Source organism: Myotis davidii, unplaced genomic scaffold (assembly GCF_000327345.1).
Source record: "Myotis davidii unplaced genomic scaffold, ASM32734v1 scaffold168, whole genome shotgun sequence".
Classification (NCBI taxonomy): domain Eukaryota; kingdom Metazoa; phylum Chordata; class Mammalia; order Chiroptera; family Vespertilionidae; genus Myotis; species Myotis davidii.
Window position 1 is genome coordinate 6,682,427 of NW_006383016.1, and position 18,625 is coordinate 6,701,051.

Here is an 18,625-nt window from a genome sequence, read left to right on the forward strand (position 1 = left end):
AAATGATGTTATTGTTATTTCATTTATGTATGTGTGTTTATATATATGTACATATGTCTTTATCTCTTTTCATCCAGTACAGTACTTTGCTGCTAGAAAGTAAAATACTAATTCAGAGTTCCAATCTGAGAAGCAGAGTAGGTTTGGGTCCTCTTATCAAATACTAGGTTCACTCCAAACATCAACTTTTCCAGTCTGTGCAAAACACGTTTACCTTTAAGACCCCAAATATTTATTCCAAGGCCTCTTTCCAAAATCCTGCTCAGAACTCTTATTTTGCATTCTCTCTCCCAGTGTTCATTAAGTGCTTCAGGAAGTACTCACTTGTTTTCCAAATCCACTGAGGTTTGTGCTTGCAGGGCCGTTTCTGACGATGGCTCTGGACCCTTTTGCTCTTTGCATCCAGCTGCCTCCTAGGAGCCCTTCCACGCTGCTGTGACTCCCCATTCTCAGATCTTAATTCCCCAACTGACACTGAATTGTGGTTTAAACATACCTTTCATTAAGGCTTTAAGGACATCCCGGGGAGTACAATGCAGAAGAGAACTTAACACTGCCTTAGTAGTCACTGGTCTAGGTCAGGTTTCCTCAGAGAGTAACCTCTACTGGCTGTGCTTCTGAGGTCCTGCAGTGATGGTGAAGCTATGACACGCATGTCAGAGGTGACACACAAACTCATTTTTTTGGTTGATTTTTCTTTGTTAAATGCCATTTAAATATATAAAATAAATATCAAAAATATAAATCTTCGTTTTACTATGGTTGCAAATATCAAAAAATTTCTATATGTGACACGGCACCAGAGTTAAGTTAGGGTTTTTCAAAATGCTGACACGCCGAGCTCAAAAGGTTCGCCATTACTGCCCTACAGATTGTGTGTGTGTGTGTGTGTGTGTGTGTGTGTGTGTGTGTGTGTGTAGGGGGGCAGGGGGGGCAGGCAGGCAGCTTCTCTTCCCCAAAAGGAAGAGTCCTCCTTAGATTTTTCCCTTCTTTTCCTTCCTCCCTGGGCCACATCAGAGCCCCAAAGTTTTATGCCTTTAGACTAATCCAAAAGAGGAAAGTATCACTACAAATAGCCAAACAAATAAAGTGAACAAACAACCCCGTAATTGTCCTCAGCCATTAGGCCTCAAATGAAGGCTGCCCTTTTATATTAAGGCACAGATGGATTAAGGATTTAGTCTGAAACATTTGTAGCTGGATACGTCTTTCCTACGGATTTTCCTCTATGGTTCTTTCTCCTTTCTTTGTTGGACAAATATTTATTGTTTTTTTATGTGCCAGACACTCTACCAAGTATTTGGGATAGAGTGGAAAGTAACAAATACATCCCCTTGTACTCACAGAACTTACTTTCTTACAATTAAAAGGCTCAACACAGTAATTCCTTCTAGACAAGTTAGAGAGTCAGTCCAAGAACCAGGACCAATTTTTGCTCTAAAATGCAGAAACTACTTACCATCTTCCTAATAACAGTTTCCCAGCTTGCTTGCTCAGGTGCAGACACATCTCTAGCAATAGAAAATGGTTTCTTGCTACATTAGTAATGAAGAATGCTTGTGGAGGCAAATCTCTGAAATGTGTCAGTAATAAATAATTTTTAGTCTAAGTGAAGTATTTTTCCAGTCCAAGGTCCAAGGACAGAATGTAACAAAACCATTTGGGAGCTTACACACACACACACACACACACACACACCACCACACACACACACACCACACATACACACACACACACACACACACACACATACACACACCACATATATACCATACTCACACATAACACATGCATAACCCTCCCCCCCCCACCCCCTGCCCGCAAACAACAGCCATATTGCTGAAGTTTCAAAAGGGGGTATTAGGCATGAGGGGACGGTGTGGAGGCAGAGAACCTGTTATATTAAAAAAAGCGATTGGAAATCATAATCATCCACCAGATTGGGACACCAGTCTAACAGAGAGATCAGTTAATAGGGAATTTGGAGAACTTGATTAGAAGGATGGTGACCATGCTCTCTGTGGTAGTCGATAGAGCTTGGTGAGTGAATCTCCCCTTGAGATCCTCTATCTATATAATTGTAAGGCTGTCCCCACCCTGAACCATAATTCGGATATAATTACCATTACTTTCCCAGAAGGAAGCCTTGCTTGCCTCCCCCAGACCATATGCACATGATAAGTGCCCTTCTTTCACTGAAGGACAGGGGAATCTTATGTCTAATACAGCATAGGAATTCCAGAAGTTATGATGTTATATAAATTGCATATTCCTATATTTGCTAAAATGTAATCTCTTATAAACCAAAAATGCAAATTCGGAAAAACCTGCATGCTTCATGATCTTACAGATCTCTCCTTCAAATCTCCAGTTGGTATCTTTTCCCCATCTTTGGGAAAAACCAACTGTGGACACAGGAAGAAAAGTTTCCACCCTTCATACTTTGTCTTTGCCAAGCAAATTCCAGGGTCTGGAGATTTGTCTGGATTCTAATAAGGCTCCCTCTACCCAGGCTCCAGTCCCAAAAGGAGAGAGTTTGATTTTCCACCAAGAGTCTAAAAAGCAAGCACACATTGCCAAAATCGGGGACTTACTTTTTGCCCTGGAGACAACATATTAAGAAAGTGCAGTCCTGTTGTATACAAGTTTTGGATCAAATTCTTGGCCAAAAAATAACCCAGGCATGACTATGTTGTGGAGCATATGATTCTTTTTTGGGCCTGGCTTATTTCAGGAGTCACTCCATTAGCTGTGCTGCCTTAGCAATCCTGATGATGGCACCAGCTGTAGTGAAATTACTTTTTATGTTTCTAATTAAAAATGTTTTAATTAGCCGGGCGTGGTGGCGCGCGCCTGCAGTCCCAGCTACTCGGGAGGCTGAGGCTGGAGGATCGCTTGAGCCCAGGAGTTCTGGGCTGTAGTGCGCTATGCCGATCGGGTGTCCGCACTAAGTTCGGCATCAATATGGTGACCTCCCGGAAGCGGGGGGCCACCAGGTTGCCTAAGGAGGGGTGAACCGGCCCACGTCAGAGACGGAGCAGGTCAAAGCTCCCGTGCTGATCAGGAGTGGGATCGTGCCTGTGAATAGCCACTGCACTCTAGCCTGGGCAACATAGCGAGACCCCATCTCTGAAAACAAACAAACAAACAAACAAACAAAAAACTCTGGCTACCAAGTCAGGTATGTTACAAGTGTACTTCAACATACAGAATATAATATAACAGAGGGTTATTTTTCTGTCACCCAGATCTTACAGTTCTTTTAGTTTGCCCTCTTTTTCTTATGAAAATATTATAGACTAGAGGCCCCATGCACAAAATTCATGCACTCAGCAGATGGGGGTGTCCCTCAGCCTGGCCTTCACCCTCTCTCAATGCAGGAGCCCTCAGGGGATGTCCGACTGACCGCTTAGGCCTGCTCCCCATGGGACATCTTTAGCGTTGCCATGGAGGTGGGAGAGGTTGCCACCACTGTCGCTGCACTCGCCAGCCCTTAGCCCTGCTCAGGGCTTCTGGCTGAACGGTGCTCCCCTTGTGGCAGTGCACTGACTACCAGGGAGCAGCTTCTGCATCGAGCACCTGACCAGTCGTTCTGCTGTTTGGTCGATTTGCATATTAGCCTTTTATTATACAGGATACAGCTAAAGAAACCTCCATCTCCATAACACACATAGTAAAAATAATAAATCTGAAACAGTTTATTATTTTCACTATGTATGGGATGTATTAATAAACAATATCTAAATTTGTTTTGTATTTTTTAAAATTTTTGTTGTTGAAAGTATTATATAGGTCCTCCTTTCCCCCCCATTAACCTCTTCCAGCCCGCTCCCATTTTCCCCACCCCAGGTCCTCACCACCCCATTGTTTGTTTTGTGTCTTAAAGTTTAAATAAATAATAATAATAAACAAGGTTAAATCTAAATAGAATTTTTTGAATTTGATTAATATATAAAACATAATGTCTAATTTTTTAAATTCTCCATTAAAATAGCAGACTGTCTTGATTTTTCCATCATATACTAGTAGAGTACTGTACATTTAGTTTAATGTGACCAGACAATATTAAGGATGTCCATTTTCTAAAATAAATGAATCATGCACAATATCATATTTGTGTATTTAAAAGCAATTGAATGTTAGGGAGAAAATTCTATCCTAAAAAACCAGTAAAGGAAGAAAATGCACTTTGCCTAGCTGTCCAAGACCTAATAACATGGCTAAGACATGATGACAGCTGCACACAAATGGGAAAGTGCTTCATCAGAAAGTGCCTCAGAAGTTAGCAAATAGGGATTTGAGTTTGGGAAACCCAAAATGCAAATTCGGAAAAACCCGTCATCATGGAGCAGTTACAGTTGCTTCATGATCTTATTAGATTGCAAAACATGAAGCATAATAAATTCACACATAAATTTTTCACTTAGCCACTGGGAAATTTTGTTGCTGTTAGACATATGAGTATTTTGGTAACATAAAGAGATAAAATAATGTTAGAACACTTGGAAATATTTGCATAAAGAATAAGAAATACTTGACCAATGGTTTGACCAATGGTTTCCTCTTTAGTTTTTTTTTCTAATTTTAAAATTTGTGTGTATTCCTCATACAAAATGTAGAAGATATAGGATTATGAAGAGGAAATAAATTGTTCACAATGTTTTCATCCAGAAATTAACACCATTAGTATTTTTTTCAATTGACATAGTATGAATGTTCATTTATGTAATTATTCTTTTACAACTTCATTTCTTTTAGTGGTTTTAAAATTATTAAATATACTAGTAGCCTTGTGCACGAATCCGTGCACCAATAGGTCACTGCTGCCCTCCTGTAGCTCTCTGCCTACTGCCCTGCCCTCCTGTAGCTCTCTGTCCGCTGCTCTGCCCTCCTGTAGCTCCCCCTGTCCCCCCCGCCCCATAGCTTGTTGCCCCGCCATCTCCTGTAGCTCTCCACCTCCCGCTTGCTTGCTGCCCTGCCCCGTCCTGTAGCTCTCTGCCGCCTGTTTGTAGCCAATAGGTCTCTGTTGCCCTCCTGTAGCTCTCCACCCGCTGCCGCCCTCCTGTAGCTCCCCCTGTCCTCCTTCACCCTCCCCCCCTCATAGCTTGTTAAAAAAACCCCCCCCCCCATAGCTTCTTGCCCTGCCCCCTCTCCTCTATCTCCACCTCCCACTTGCTTGCTGCCCTGCCCCGTCCTGTAGCTCTCTGCCGCCTACTTGTAGCCAATAGGTCGCTGTTGCCCTCCTGTAGCTCTCCACCCGCTGCCACCCTCCTGTAGCTCCCCCTGTCCTCCTTCACCCCCACCCCCCCTCATAGCTTGCTGCCCTGCCTCCTCCTGTAGCTCTCTGCAGCCCACTTGTACCTTGCTGGCACACCCTCCTGCTGATTCGTGTTCTGGTTGTGACTCACTTGGTCGTTATGCCTCAGGGTGTAATGGCTAATTAGCATATTCCTCTCTTATTATACAGGGTGATTACTAGAGGCCGAGTGTGTGAAATCACACGAGACCCAGACCTGCCATGCGGGGCTCTGACTCTTACCTGAGTGCTGTGGATATAGACCTGAAAAAAGCTAGCGCCAAAGCTGTTACCATTTCCTGGCCCTTTTGCCCCGGCACCGAGTCACTCTGTGTGGGGACTGGGCATCTTCCAACCTTAGGTAAACCCCAGGTTCATTTGAAGGCCCCAAATCTTGCCAGTAGCTTGTGAAAGCAGCGAGGACATTGAGTTTTCCCAGCACTTTGACCCCAGACCTGCTGCGCTGACGGGACCCCAGACCGCTGCACTGTGAGACCGAGACCCACCGCCCTGCGAGATCCGTTACTGCACCTCTTGGTGACTGGTCGTTTGGTCATTACGGCATTATGGCGTTACCGTCATTGGCTTTTTATAATATGATTATAAAAAGTTCAAGCAACACACATACATCTATTAAAAAATCTCTTTTTCACTACCACATCCCATGGAAATTTCACTTCACTGTTTCAAACACTGTTTGTTTTATATTGTTACAGGTACAGTTTTTGCAAACATTTTTAAGACAATGGCTATCCTAATATACAATTCTGCTTTTTCACTTAATAGTTGTGGTAAATTGTTACATTAGTAACTCCGGATAGATTGTGCTTCCTATAATTCATACCCTTGTGTACTAGTCTTTCACATTGTGTCTGGGCTTGACCACGTGTCTTGCTTTGGCCAGTGGGACATTAGTAAGCTTGATACAAGCAGAGGCTTGGTGAGAACATGCACAGTGGGGCTTGTCCTTTTGGCTCACTCCTTAGAACCCAGCTATCATGTTCTAAGGAAACTGATCTATTTTTCTAGGTGGAGAGCAGCTTCATGGAGGGGAGCTAAGGTGTTTCAGGTGACAGTCAATACCTAATGGCAGATATGTAAGTGAGGTCGTTTTGGATGTGCCCATCCCAGTTCACCTGGCAGCTGAATGCAGCACTGCGAGTGGCCCCAGCCAAAACCTAGAGTAAAAGACTACTTCCAGTCAGTGTACCGCATCTGGAGAAATAATGAATAATTTCTTCATATTTGAATGGTTTGTTCTGTAGCAATTATTAACAATAATATATGTTTATTTCATCCACCTCGTTCTTTTAAATTTCCACTTAGTGTAAAATTATGTGAATATACAACCATTTATTTAGTTCCCACCTGATATTTTGTTTGTTTGCACCAACAGTATTGCAGTGGACATCATATTTAACTTACTAAGGCAAATTTCTTAATATATAAATTTTTATGTGTACCTCTGAATATGTCCTTAGAGTAAATTTCTAGATACCTCTGAATCAAAGATGAGTCAATTTTTAAGGCTTTTGGTAGATTTTTCCAAATTTGCTCTCAAGAAGAGTTGAGAACTCTGTACTTTTCAAGATGGGCACACTGAAGATAAGAAAAGCTACATTTGGTCAGTTTGACTCTGATGTGATTACCTTAGCTAATTACTTGGGTTGAAGAAATAAGACATAATTGTGGACAAAAAACAAACTTCTTTTAATGTCTTCTGGAATGCGGATCCACCTAGAATCAAGCATTATTGGAATTGAAATTTATGTTTGGTAATGTCTGTTAAAAAAGTTGAGAAGGACCTGGCCAGGTAAGCTCAGTGGTTGGGCGGCAACCTACGAGGTCACGGTTCCATTTCCGGGCAGGGCACATGCCCGGGTTGCGGGCTCGATCCTCAGTGTGGGACATGCAGGAAGCAGCTGATCAATGTTTCTCTCTCATCATTGGTGTTTGTATCTCTCTCTCCCACTCTGTTCCTCTCTGAAATCAATAAAACTATATATTAAAAAGGTTGAGAAGGATGTGAATTTGACCTCTATTAAAACAATTTTTTAATATCTAATGTAGTTGAAGATGCACATACCTTTTGAACCAGAAATTTCACTTCTAAGTATAGCCTAGGGAATCTCTCATGTGAACACAGGTATAAAAACATTAGAATAATATTATTTGTAATGGCACAGCAATCCTTTTGTCAATAGAAAAATGGGTTATATATTGGTACAATGGAATTATGCAGTGGAAATGTTATTACAGATGCTTCTATATTAAGATGGGTGAATCTCACAAACAGTGATCATAAAAAAAGAAGAAAAAAGTTGCAAAAGTGTCAGTTTATTTGAAACACTTAGTTTTAGAAACATGAAAAGACTATGATATATGTTATTTAGGAATGCATACTAATGGCATAAAAGTATCCTATATAATAAAAAGGTAATATGCAAATTGTGCCCATGGGTGAGAGTTTGACCGACCAGGAGTTAGATGTGCACTGACCACCAGGGGTTGGCATGGAACATGGCGGTCGTTGGTGACGCAGCGCTGGCAGTGGGCGGCAGTGGAGGCGCTGCTGGCCCCCAATGGGCCCTAATGAGAGCAGGACCTTCGTGGGATGATGGAGCAGGTGAGCAGGTGGTGCCAGGCCAAGGTGGATGTGAAGGGAGGCCCTGGCTGGCAGCCGACAGCCACTAGGGACCCTACTCATGCATGAATTTCGTGCACTGGGCCTCTAGTAAAAAATAGGTGGAAATAACCCTGGTTGGGTGACTTAGTTGGTTGGAGCATCTTCCTGTACATAAAAAGGTTGCCAGTTTGATTCTCAGTCAGGACACATACCTAGGTTGCAGGTTTGATCCCCAGTAGTGGCGGGTATGGGAGGCAACCAATCTTTGTTTCTCTCTCACATTGATGTTTCTCTTTTTCCCTTCCTCTCTCAAAAATCATCAGAAACATATCCTGAGGTAAGTGCGGGATATATATATACATACATATATACATATATATATATATATATATACATATATACACACATACATACACACACACACACACACACACACACACACACACAAAACTCAACAAAAGTCCTGGTGCATGGATTCGTGCACTGGTGGGGTCCCTCGACTTGGCCTGTGGGGATTGGGTCAAAACTGGTTCTCCAACATTCTCCGAGGGGTCCTGGATTGCGAGAGGGCACAGGCCAGGCCGAAGAACCCCACTGGTGCACAATCGGGGCCAGGAAGGTACTGTGGGAGGGCTCCAGGGCATGTCCAGCCTGTCTTGCCCCGTCTTAATCGTCCAGACCCCAGCAGCAAGCCAACCTACTGGTCAGAGCGTCTTCCCTTTGGTGGTCAGTGTGCATCATAGCTACTGGTTGAATGGTTGGTCGGACACTTAGCATATTAGGCTTTTATTATATAGGATATATAAAATCAAATTCAGAATAACAGTTATGCTCTCAGGGTGTGAGGGGCATGTGATTAGGTATTAGTTCTCAAAGGCTTCCAAAGTTTTGGTAATGTGCTATTTCTTTTGCTTTCATGAATAGGATATTAATTAATATTTTATAACATAGCATGGCAAGTCTTGACTTTGGATAAAGGTAAATTTTTACACATCTTGGTGTCTTCAGCATATTTTATGCACATAGTTGTTAAAAATAAAAATTCTAATTTCAAATGAAGAAAATTCATGACATGCATCTTAGGTTGCAGTTTAATCACTGTATACTCAGGAAGGTATCGACAGTTGTCCCATGGAAGTTATTAAAGTTGCTGTCCAAGGTGAAATGAAATTGCAGTTTATCAGAGCAGCATTGAGAAAATAAGGGAATCTGTTCATGGCTCTTGATTAATGCCAAGTGTGATCAACACAATGGGGTTCATTAAGCTATACATCATGTGGGTAATTTAACATGTCGTCGTGCCTGCTGTCTGCTTTGACTGTGCACAGCCCTGAGTTTCAAAGTCATACCTCTGACACCACAGAGTTTCTACACAGAAGCTTCCCTCTTACTTCTTTTGCTGTGCATTTTCCATTATGCATACTTAGTTTTTAGACATGTTAAGCATTTCATATAAATTTCTAAATGTGATTTGGGACAAAAATGTGTCTTGGCTTTTTAATGAGTTAAAAATATATGTAATAAAACTTATAAGGAAACTTTTCTCCTTTTGAAATTTTATTTTCCCTAATCATATTTATGTCCTAAAATAGTATGTGATCAATATGTTATTTCTTAAGTTGGGAAATGAGTACCTGGTTCTATGTTGCATTATTTTACATGCATTTCATATGTCTTAAATATTCTGCATATACATTTTTTAAAGATGGTGTTTGGGTGGTGGATAATTGAGAGGTATTAGGTGTTTCCTCTGTGGTGTAATAATTCTTTATCCTGAAATGGGGAAAATAAAGGTGATGGCTGAGGAATCCCCTGTCATACGTACAATCAGTTCTTTGGTGTCTAGTCCCTGCTGACTGGTACAGGAATCCCCAGTATTTTGGAAATACTTAGAATATCAAGAAAGTTTTCTGTGGACAGGGCCTTTTCTCACTTCCTTTAAAGTACTTCCTAATATCTCTGTATCATGATAATGCATTTTTGGCTCAATTGGGAAAGTAATCTATGGCTTATATCTTTACCTATTGAAGGGTCATTTCTTCACCTTCCTTTACAAGGAAATGAGAGAAGGTGGTATGGTGTAATGGACACAGTATGTACTATGAAACCAAGTCTATGTAAAATCAGATGCTAGCTTCTCCCCCTGCAAGCTCTATAAACTTGGACAAGGGATAAAAATTTTTCTGATTTGTTGTGAGAATCAAATGAGATAGCCTTTAAAAGTGCCTCCTGACACATTGGGGCTCAGTCATCCTGTTTTCCGCTTAAGGATTCTATAATTTCTGAATAATTTTAGTGATATTGGCAATGATATGATTGAGTGATTTTATTAAAATAACAAATTCAATGTCATGCATTGGAACCAAACCAGAAGTTCTCAGGGTACTTGTTTTTTTCTGGCTAAATATTAAAATGGTATGCTGAAACAATCAATTAGGCTACTTCGATGTTACTGTTGAGTGACTTCCCCCTCTTATGGAATGGCACAGTCTAGGGTTCTTTATATTAGAACAGATAAGAATATATGTCTTGGTATTTATACCTTCTTTTTGAAAACTGGTATTTATGATGAATATTTTCTTTTAATTGGAAAAATCATATGTTAAGTGGTTTTTGGAGGCCATTCTGAGCCTGTCATTGCTGCTGTTCCTTGGCTCCTCTCCATAGTCTTTCAGAATCTACCATAGGGAGGGTGAGCTCTGGGGCCTGCTCACCAGGAGAATTGATTGATTAATCCCCCAAAACATCTTTTTCCTGTCTTTCCTCTCTTAACTGTGAGGTAGAGACTTAATTCTCTACTCATCATACTCACTGTCTGTCCTCTTTCTCATCTTGCTATGGTTTTAAGACCTTAGGAAAGAAAAGTTACTCTTCTTTGGGAGGAGTATTGACTCTGCTGGCCTCACTTAAGCCCCTTCACCTTCTGCATCGCAGTTTGTTCAATGTCTCACCCTTCACAGCTGCCATTCTGCTTTGACCCCCATTATAAAATTGTTTGATTTTAATTGCCTCTTGTAGGAAGAATAGATAAACAGAAGTTTAATAGAACCTAAATAAGGTTAAGCTTCTCTTTTTGTAACAAATTTGAATGGCAGTAAAGTTAACTGGCTTTTTACATCAGCAGGGAACTTATGTCAACAGAACTGTTGCAGAACCAAAGCACCAAAACAAATTGAGATAAGACTAAAGAGGAAACACCACAAAGCAAGACACCAACCAGATAAACAAAATTCCATTATTTTGTTTAACTTTCCAAAAATTCTGGAAGGCTAAGCTCAATTCTACTTGGCTTATAAACAAAGGAAATATATGTCCACATTTCATAGCACACATTTTTTTTCCATTTTTGTATCCTTTGGTTATAATATCATTGTGATCTATGTTTTCATTTTTCCTTGTTATTCTTTACATTTTATTTGATTATTCTTATGTTATGCCTTCCATTATGGTAAAAATTACAGAAAAGGAAAAATCATCAGATGAAATTAAAGCAAAATGGAAGGAAAGAATGACTATATGTGGCTCATTCAATAAAGTAATGACTAAAAGTTCCACATATGTCAAAAATAATTGGTTACAGATAAATTTTTAAAAATTTGAAGAAAATATTAAAGAAAATATTTGTTAAATGTATTTTTAATAAATATATCTTTTTCATATTATAAACATCAGTGAATTTTTTTTTATAATTTGAGGGAATAATTATGAATCTAAGTTTTTCTATAGGTGCTCCTGTAGAGTGGCCGCTGCATTAAATGGGCCAAGATGGTAATGGTTTTAGAACTGAAGTGTATTTTTCATAGATTTTTTTTCTCCTTAGATTTCTCTTTAATATTTATAAATGTTTCCGAATTTGCAGAGACTAAATTGAGACAATGTAATATGTCTAAACAAATGTGCCTGGTACATTGAGTGATTCAATAAATCTTAATTTCTGAGAAGTTGTTTGTAAGTAGATGTAGAGTAAAAGTAAATTGATTTTGAGGGTTCTTGTATGGGTAAAATATACCAGTTTATACATAAAATTTTGGATATATATACAAGTATCAAAACTTTCTCAGTTGGTAAATGGGTGAAAGATAGGAGGCAGATTTCCATAAGGAATAATATAATTTTTTAAAAAACTAGGTCTTCCTAAATAATGTAAGCTTTTATGATAACAGTAGATTAGTTCTCTGCCCTAGCCAGTCCTCACTGTCACAGTAAATCTCTGTTAATGCAAAAAGTGTGTAGTTAAGATGAGATAAATTAGATGTTGCTTCATGTGGTTCAAGGAAAAAGGACAAACTCATTGCCAATTAAGGAATGAGAGCTGAAAGGCCAGGAATTAGATTTATGTAATTGTATGTTTTGTGTTGTTTTTCTATTGGAATTCCATTTATAAGTATGTAATCATTTGTGGTCGAAGTTCAGCATCTAGCAGAAAAAGTGAAATAGCCAAAATGTCTAATAAGGGAATGAATAAATAATTTATGATACATATATATCTGTATATATGGCATATATTAAAATTAATTAGTTTTAGACTATTATTTACTAAAAGGAAAATGTTCCTGATAAAATAAAAAGTGGAAAAGATAAAAATGGTATATGGATTTGGATATGAATTTAAAAATATAAAAATATACATATGCATAGAAAACCAAAAAAAAATAAAATAAAACAAAAGAGTGGATGATAGTTGATGATTTTAATAGTTTTAATTTCACAGTTTTCTAATAATTATTATATATATAGCATATCTATAATATATGTACCAAATATTTAATATATATGTACCAAATATTTGATATATGTGTATATTGTGTATATATACACATGTATTATTGAGGGGCTACTTTAAATTAATAGGCAGCTAACATCCGCATACTACTGCTACTACTATTGCTGCTGCTTTGACTACTACTAATAACTAATATTTATACAGAGTTATTACTCTTCCTGTCCCCTTGCATATGTTAACTCATTCAACCCTTCCAACAACCTGTTGGAGACTGTCCTCCATGTGTCTCTTGCATTGCTACTCATCTTGCTGGGAATGCCAAGAATGCAAGGTGCTGATATAGTGACAACCTTGGGAGGTTTGGTAATATCTTGCTCTGGAACAAAGAATAGGATTTCTAAGAGACTGCCACAAAGCAGCAATTTCCCCAGCCCAGTATTCCTCTTCTATAATACAATGCACTGTGTGTAGGCATTTGTCTAGACAAACCTTCAGTGCCACGAGAAACTTGGTCCAGGGAATTGACACAGCGATGCTGTTGCTGTGACTGTTGCTGTTGCTGTGCGTAATAAAATCTTGTCTCTGAGGAATCTTGTGTCCTCTGTCAGTATACATGAAACTCGGCAAGTTTATTTGTGAGCTTCAATAAGGTAAAATCTAGGACTCTCTATAGTCTTGACAAAAATTCCATTACTATCACCCATTACATAGATGAACGAGAGACACAGAGAGGATAAGTAACTAGCTTGAGTTTGTATAGCTAGTTAGTGGGAGAGTCAGATGTAAACCTGGTAGATGGGCTCCAGTATCCAGGTTCTTAGTTAAGAAAGACTTTATAGCAGCTGAGACTTTATAGGTACCTTGAGAGGTAAAATGTGTACCTGCTGCCCCTATGCTAGTGATGGCGAACCTTTTGAGCTTGGCGTGTCAGAAAAACCCTAACTTAACTCTGGTGCCATGTCACATATAGAAAGTTTTTGATATTTGCAACCATAGTAAAACAAAGATTTATATATTTGATATTTATTTTATATATTTAAATGCCACTTAACAAAGACAAATTAACCAAAAAAATGAGTCGTGTGTCACCTCTGACACGCGTGTCATAGGTTCACCATCAATGCCCTATGCTGTTCAAAGTCCTGCAAAATAAGGCTGAAGGGTTCCTAAGAGTTGCCATATGATGGTACTTCCTTCATCTGAAAATGTATAAATATGGCAAACTAGAGGCCTGGTGCATGAATTCTGCATGGGTGGGGTCTGGCCAGCCTGCCCGGATCGGGGCTGATCGGGCTGGCTGGCCGGGGGAGGGAGGGGTTGTGGGCAATTGGCTGGCTGGCCCTGCCCCCTGGTCAAACTCCCGGTTGAACCCCGGGTTGAGGGGACAGTTTGCATATTAGCCTTTTATTATATAGGATTGTCACTATGAGAGCCTGGGAAAGCAAGTTCTAGGTCCATAGGATAAACTAAATGTAAAAACAAGTGATTGGGTTAAAAGCAGAAACTATTTTATCTTCATATTTTGTATTATATTGTTGTATATTTGCTACTTTGCAATATATCTGTTAATGGTTAGAAGAAAGTTTCCTCAAAGAGAAAAGACGTCCCTATGTTTACACATCATCACTTTTAATTATCTTGTTATCAAAAATGGAAGTGGGTCTCCTTATCTCTTCAAAGCAGTTACCAGGTTCCATTTTTAGAGCTTGACTCTGAATGAATCTCTAAGTTGCACTGAATCCAGGGTTGCTGCTTGACAGTTTCTGAGGGCACCATTCATATACACACATCATGAATGGTCCTTTCTAGAGTTGTGTGATACAGTTCACAAGGAGGGACATTACTGGTAATGAACAAAAACAGTGCAGGTAATATCTAATTTTTACTTGATGTCACCTTGACTTTGAAATAAAAGGATTTTGTTGGAAAGTGAATCTGAGTAAGCTCTCAGATATTTTTCCCCTTGCCTCTGATTTTCAGATAAAAAATTTCCATGTAATAGAAGCTATTCTTATTAAAATATTATAGGAAGATCTTGATTCACTGGGTCTGGGGAGGGTTGAGATGTTATGTTTTTAACAAGTTCCCAGGTGATGTCATTGACAGTGATCCAAGGAACCCACATTAAATAGCAAGATCAGCATTCCCCAAACTTCTTGGTGATAAGAATCACCTTGGACAGCTAAAGTTTAAAAATACTTCTCAGCCTTAAGAAAGGATGAAATAGTGTAATTTTTAACAACATGGATGGACCTTGAGAACATTATGCTAAGTGAAATAAGTCAGTCAGAAAAAGCTAAGAGCCATATAATTTCACTCATATGTGGGATATAAATCTGAAATTCGTGGACACAAATAGTAGTGTGGTGGTTGCCAGATGGAAGGGGGTGGGGAAGAAGGGGATACTAATATATGGTGACAGGAGAAGATTTGACTGTGGGTGGTGGGCAAAAGGAGCAATATTCAGATCTTGTAACACAGAAACCCACACCTGAAACCTATATGTTCATGTTGACCAATGTCATCCCAATAAATTTAAAAAATAAAAATAAAAATACTTTCAGGTTCCACCTTTAGGGATTCTAATTAGGTAACTTTGAGGGATGCTTATGCTCTTTTTTTCCCTTCTTCTTCTTCGTTTTAATATGCAACCCAAGTTATCATTAGGAACGTATGGATGTGCCCTTCTACATCAGTGGATCATTTGTTACCAAATATGGCTGTGCTTGTTTTACACACACACACACACACACACACACACACACACACACACACAGTGATGAGACCCAGCCAGGTCTCTGTTAGGAGTCAAAGAAATTGTTACCTCTATGAATTTAGGGACCTAAGTTGTTTCTTCATTGCATTATATAAAGGATTCAGCACAGTGCCTGACAAAGTGAATACTCATAAAATATTTTCCAATTTACTTATTCTGGGATCTCCACAATCTAGCCCTGGATTAGTAAGTGCTCTTGTGATTTCACATGACAAAAACTCATCTTAAGCCAGTTTATGCTAAAGAAGGGAATTTTGGGTTTAACAAAACATGACAGTCTAAAGTTGTTCTGATGTCATAGATATAGGTGGATTCAAATGTTCAAACAATATTATTAGGTATCAAGTTTTCTTTTCTCCCTTCTTCACCTTCCCTCCCTCCCTCCCTCCCTCCCTTCCTCCTTCCCTTCCTTCCTTTCTTCCTTCCTTCCCTTTTCCTTTTTTTCCTACTTCAACCTCTGATTTCCTCTGTATTTTCAGTAAAATTCTCTATATGAGAGAAGATGACCAGGGGCATCTCCAGTTCTACATGGTCTTTAATCTTAAATATCAATAGAAGAGAGAGTCTCTTCCCCTAATAGTACCAGCAAAATCCTAGAGAGTTTCAGTTTTTCAAGATAAAATTTTTTTAGAGATTAGTATTTCACAGCAATGTGAATATACTTATCATTACTACACTGTATGCCTAGAAATGATAAAAATGCTAAAGTTCATGGTATGTATTTTTACCACAACTTAAAAAACAAACCTGCAAACAGATCATTTTTAATTGAACAGTAAAATGAATGATTATAAATTGACTTGAATGAGGAACAATTCTAGGGAATCTTAAGCCAAGAGAATACTTTGGGAAAATAGATAGAGATGAAAGGATGCAGAATAGTCACAAGTCAGCAGTTAGTTGCAGCGGTTCTCAACCTGTGGGTCCTGAACCCTTTGGGGGTCGAAAGACCCTTTCACAGGGGTCTAAGACCATCGGAAAACATATATAATTACATATTGTTTTTGTGATTACTCACTATGCTTTAATTATGTTCAATTTGTAACAATGAAATTGGGGGTCACCACAACATGAGGAACTGTATTAGGAAGTGGCATTAGGAATGTTGAGAACCATTGGTTCAGAGTGAGTCATACTCCATTGAGTCAAACAGTAAGGCTGAAAATATAGATTTGAGCCTATGATGGACATTTGCCTGCACAATACCACCTCCCAGTTTGAAATGGCTTGGCCTCCTAGTTTTCCATTTAATCTTCCTCAATTCACATGGTTTGTATAGAAATAGTCACAGGTTTCAATAAAGTACTCCCCCCAAACACACACACACACACACACACACACACACACACACACACACACACACACACACACACACACACACACATATAAGCTTCCTACAGGAATAAACCATTTAGACTGCTCTGTAGGATTTTGTTGGCACTCTCAGGGGAAAAGATTCTTTCATAGATGTTTAAGATTTAAGGATCATATAGAAGATATTGGAGGTGCCCCTGGACATCTCCCATGTAGAGAATTCTACTAGAAATACAGAGGAAATCAGAGTTGAAGTAGAAAAAGAAAGAAGTAGAGTAGAGGGAAAGAAGGAAGGAAGGATAGTAAGGAAGGAAGGGAGGGAGGAAGGGAAACTTGATATCTGATAATATTTGAACATTTGAATCCACCTATTTCTATGGAATCAGAATAACTTTAGACTGTTATGTTTTGTTAAACCCAAAATTCTTTAGCATAAACTGGTTTAAGGTGAGTTTTTGTCATTTGAAATCACAAGAGCACTGACTAATCCAGGGCTAGATTGTGGAGAGCCCAGAATAAGGCAATTGGAAAATATTTTATGAGTATTCACTTTGTCAGAAACTTTGCTGGGTGTTTTTTGGTTTGTTTTTTGGTGTTTTTTTTTTTTTTTGGTTGGTGTTGTTAACCCTCACCGGAGGATATTTTTCCATTGACTTTTAGAGAGGGTGGAGGAGAGGGGGAGAGACAGAGAGAGAGAAACATCGATTGAGAGAGACACATCAATTGGTGGCCTCTCGTACATGCCCCTACCAGGACCAGGGATAGAGCCAGGACCAGGGATGTGCCCTTCACTGGAATTGAACCTGGGACCCTTCAGTCCATCAGCCACCATTCTATCCACTGAGCATCCAGCTAGGGCTGTGCTGAGTCTTTTATTTTAGTTAGTTAGTTAGTTAGTTTATTTATTGATTGGTTGGTTGGTTGGTTAATCCTTGTCTGAGGAAAATTTTCCATTGATTTTTAGGGCGAGTGGGAGAGAGAGGGAAAGACAGAGAGAAATACCGATGTGAGAGAAGCACATCAATTGGTTGTCTCCTGCACGAGCCCCGACCAGGGCCCGGGCTTGGGAAGAGCCTACAACCAAGGTATGGGCCTTTGACCAGAATTGAACTTGGGATCCTTTGGTCTGTAGGCTGACACTCTATCCACTGAGTCAAATGGCTAGGGTTGGGCTAATTCTTTTATATAATGCAATGAAAAAACAACTTTGGTCTCTGCCCTCATGGAGGTAACAATTTCTTTTTTAAAAAATTTTATTAAATTATTACATATGTGTCCTTATACCCACATTATCCCCCATAGCCCCCACTCATGCCCTCACCCCCCTGTTGTCTGAGGTAACAATTTCTTAGGCCCCTAACAGACCTGGCTGGTTCTCAATCCTATATGTATATATATGTTTGGGGGAGAAGATACTTTGATTGTTGAAATCTGTGATTAATTATATATAAACCATGTGGATTGAAGAAGATTAAATGGAAAAGCCATTTAAAGCTGAGAGGTGGTATTGTGCAGGCAAATATATGTCCATCATAGGTTCAGATCTATATTTTCAGCCTCATTGTTTGACTCAATTGAGTATGACCCACTGTGAACTGTCAGTAGCCCCTCACTCGGTGCTTTTGTTTTAAATGCTTGAATGATTTTCCTATTCTTTTATAGATGCAGACCACATTTCTTACTGTAATTTATTAGGGCTGTGTTTTCCTAATTCTATGTTCTTATCTTCTTCCAAGTTTACTCTCAGCATCTGTCTGTACTCCAGCCACACCTGCCTTCTTGGCTTCCTATGGGTCTTTCTAACACCAGGTGTGTTGCCCTTTTATGGCTAGCTCCTACTTTTCCTTTAGCCTTTGGAAAAATAATCACTCAACGAAGCATCTTGTACCT

The 18,625-nt window shown here is 39.3% G+C and overlaps 1 long non-coding RNA gene across 1 annotated transcript; it reads left to right on the forward strand.

The window, feature by feature from the left end:
* Window positions 1-2,822: 2,822 nt before the first annotated feature.
* Window positions 2,823-17,028, forward strand: LOC107181707. The gene is made up of 3 exons (XR_001512401.1): window positions 2,823-3,011; window positions 13,724-13,729; window positions 17,015-17,028. It is a non-coding gene; the product is annotated as an uncharacterized LOC107181707 (long non-coding RNA).
* Window positions 17,029-18,625: the final 1,597 nt, after the last annotated feature.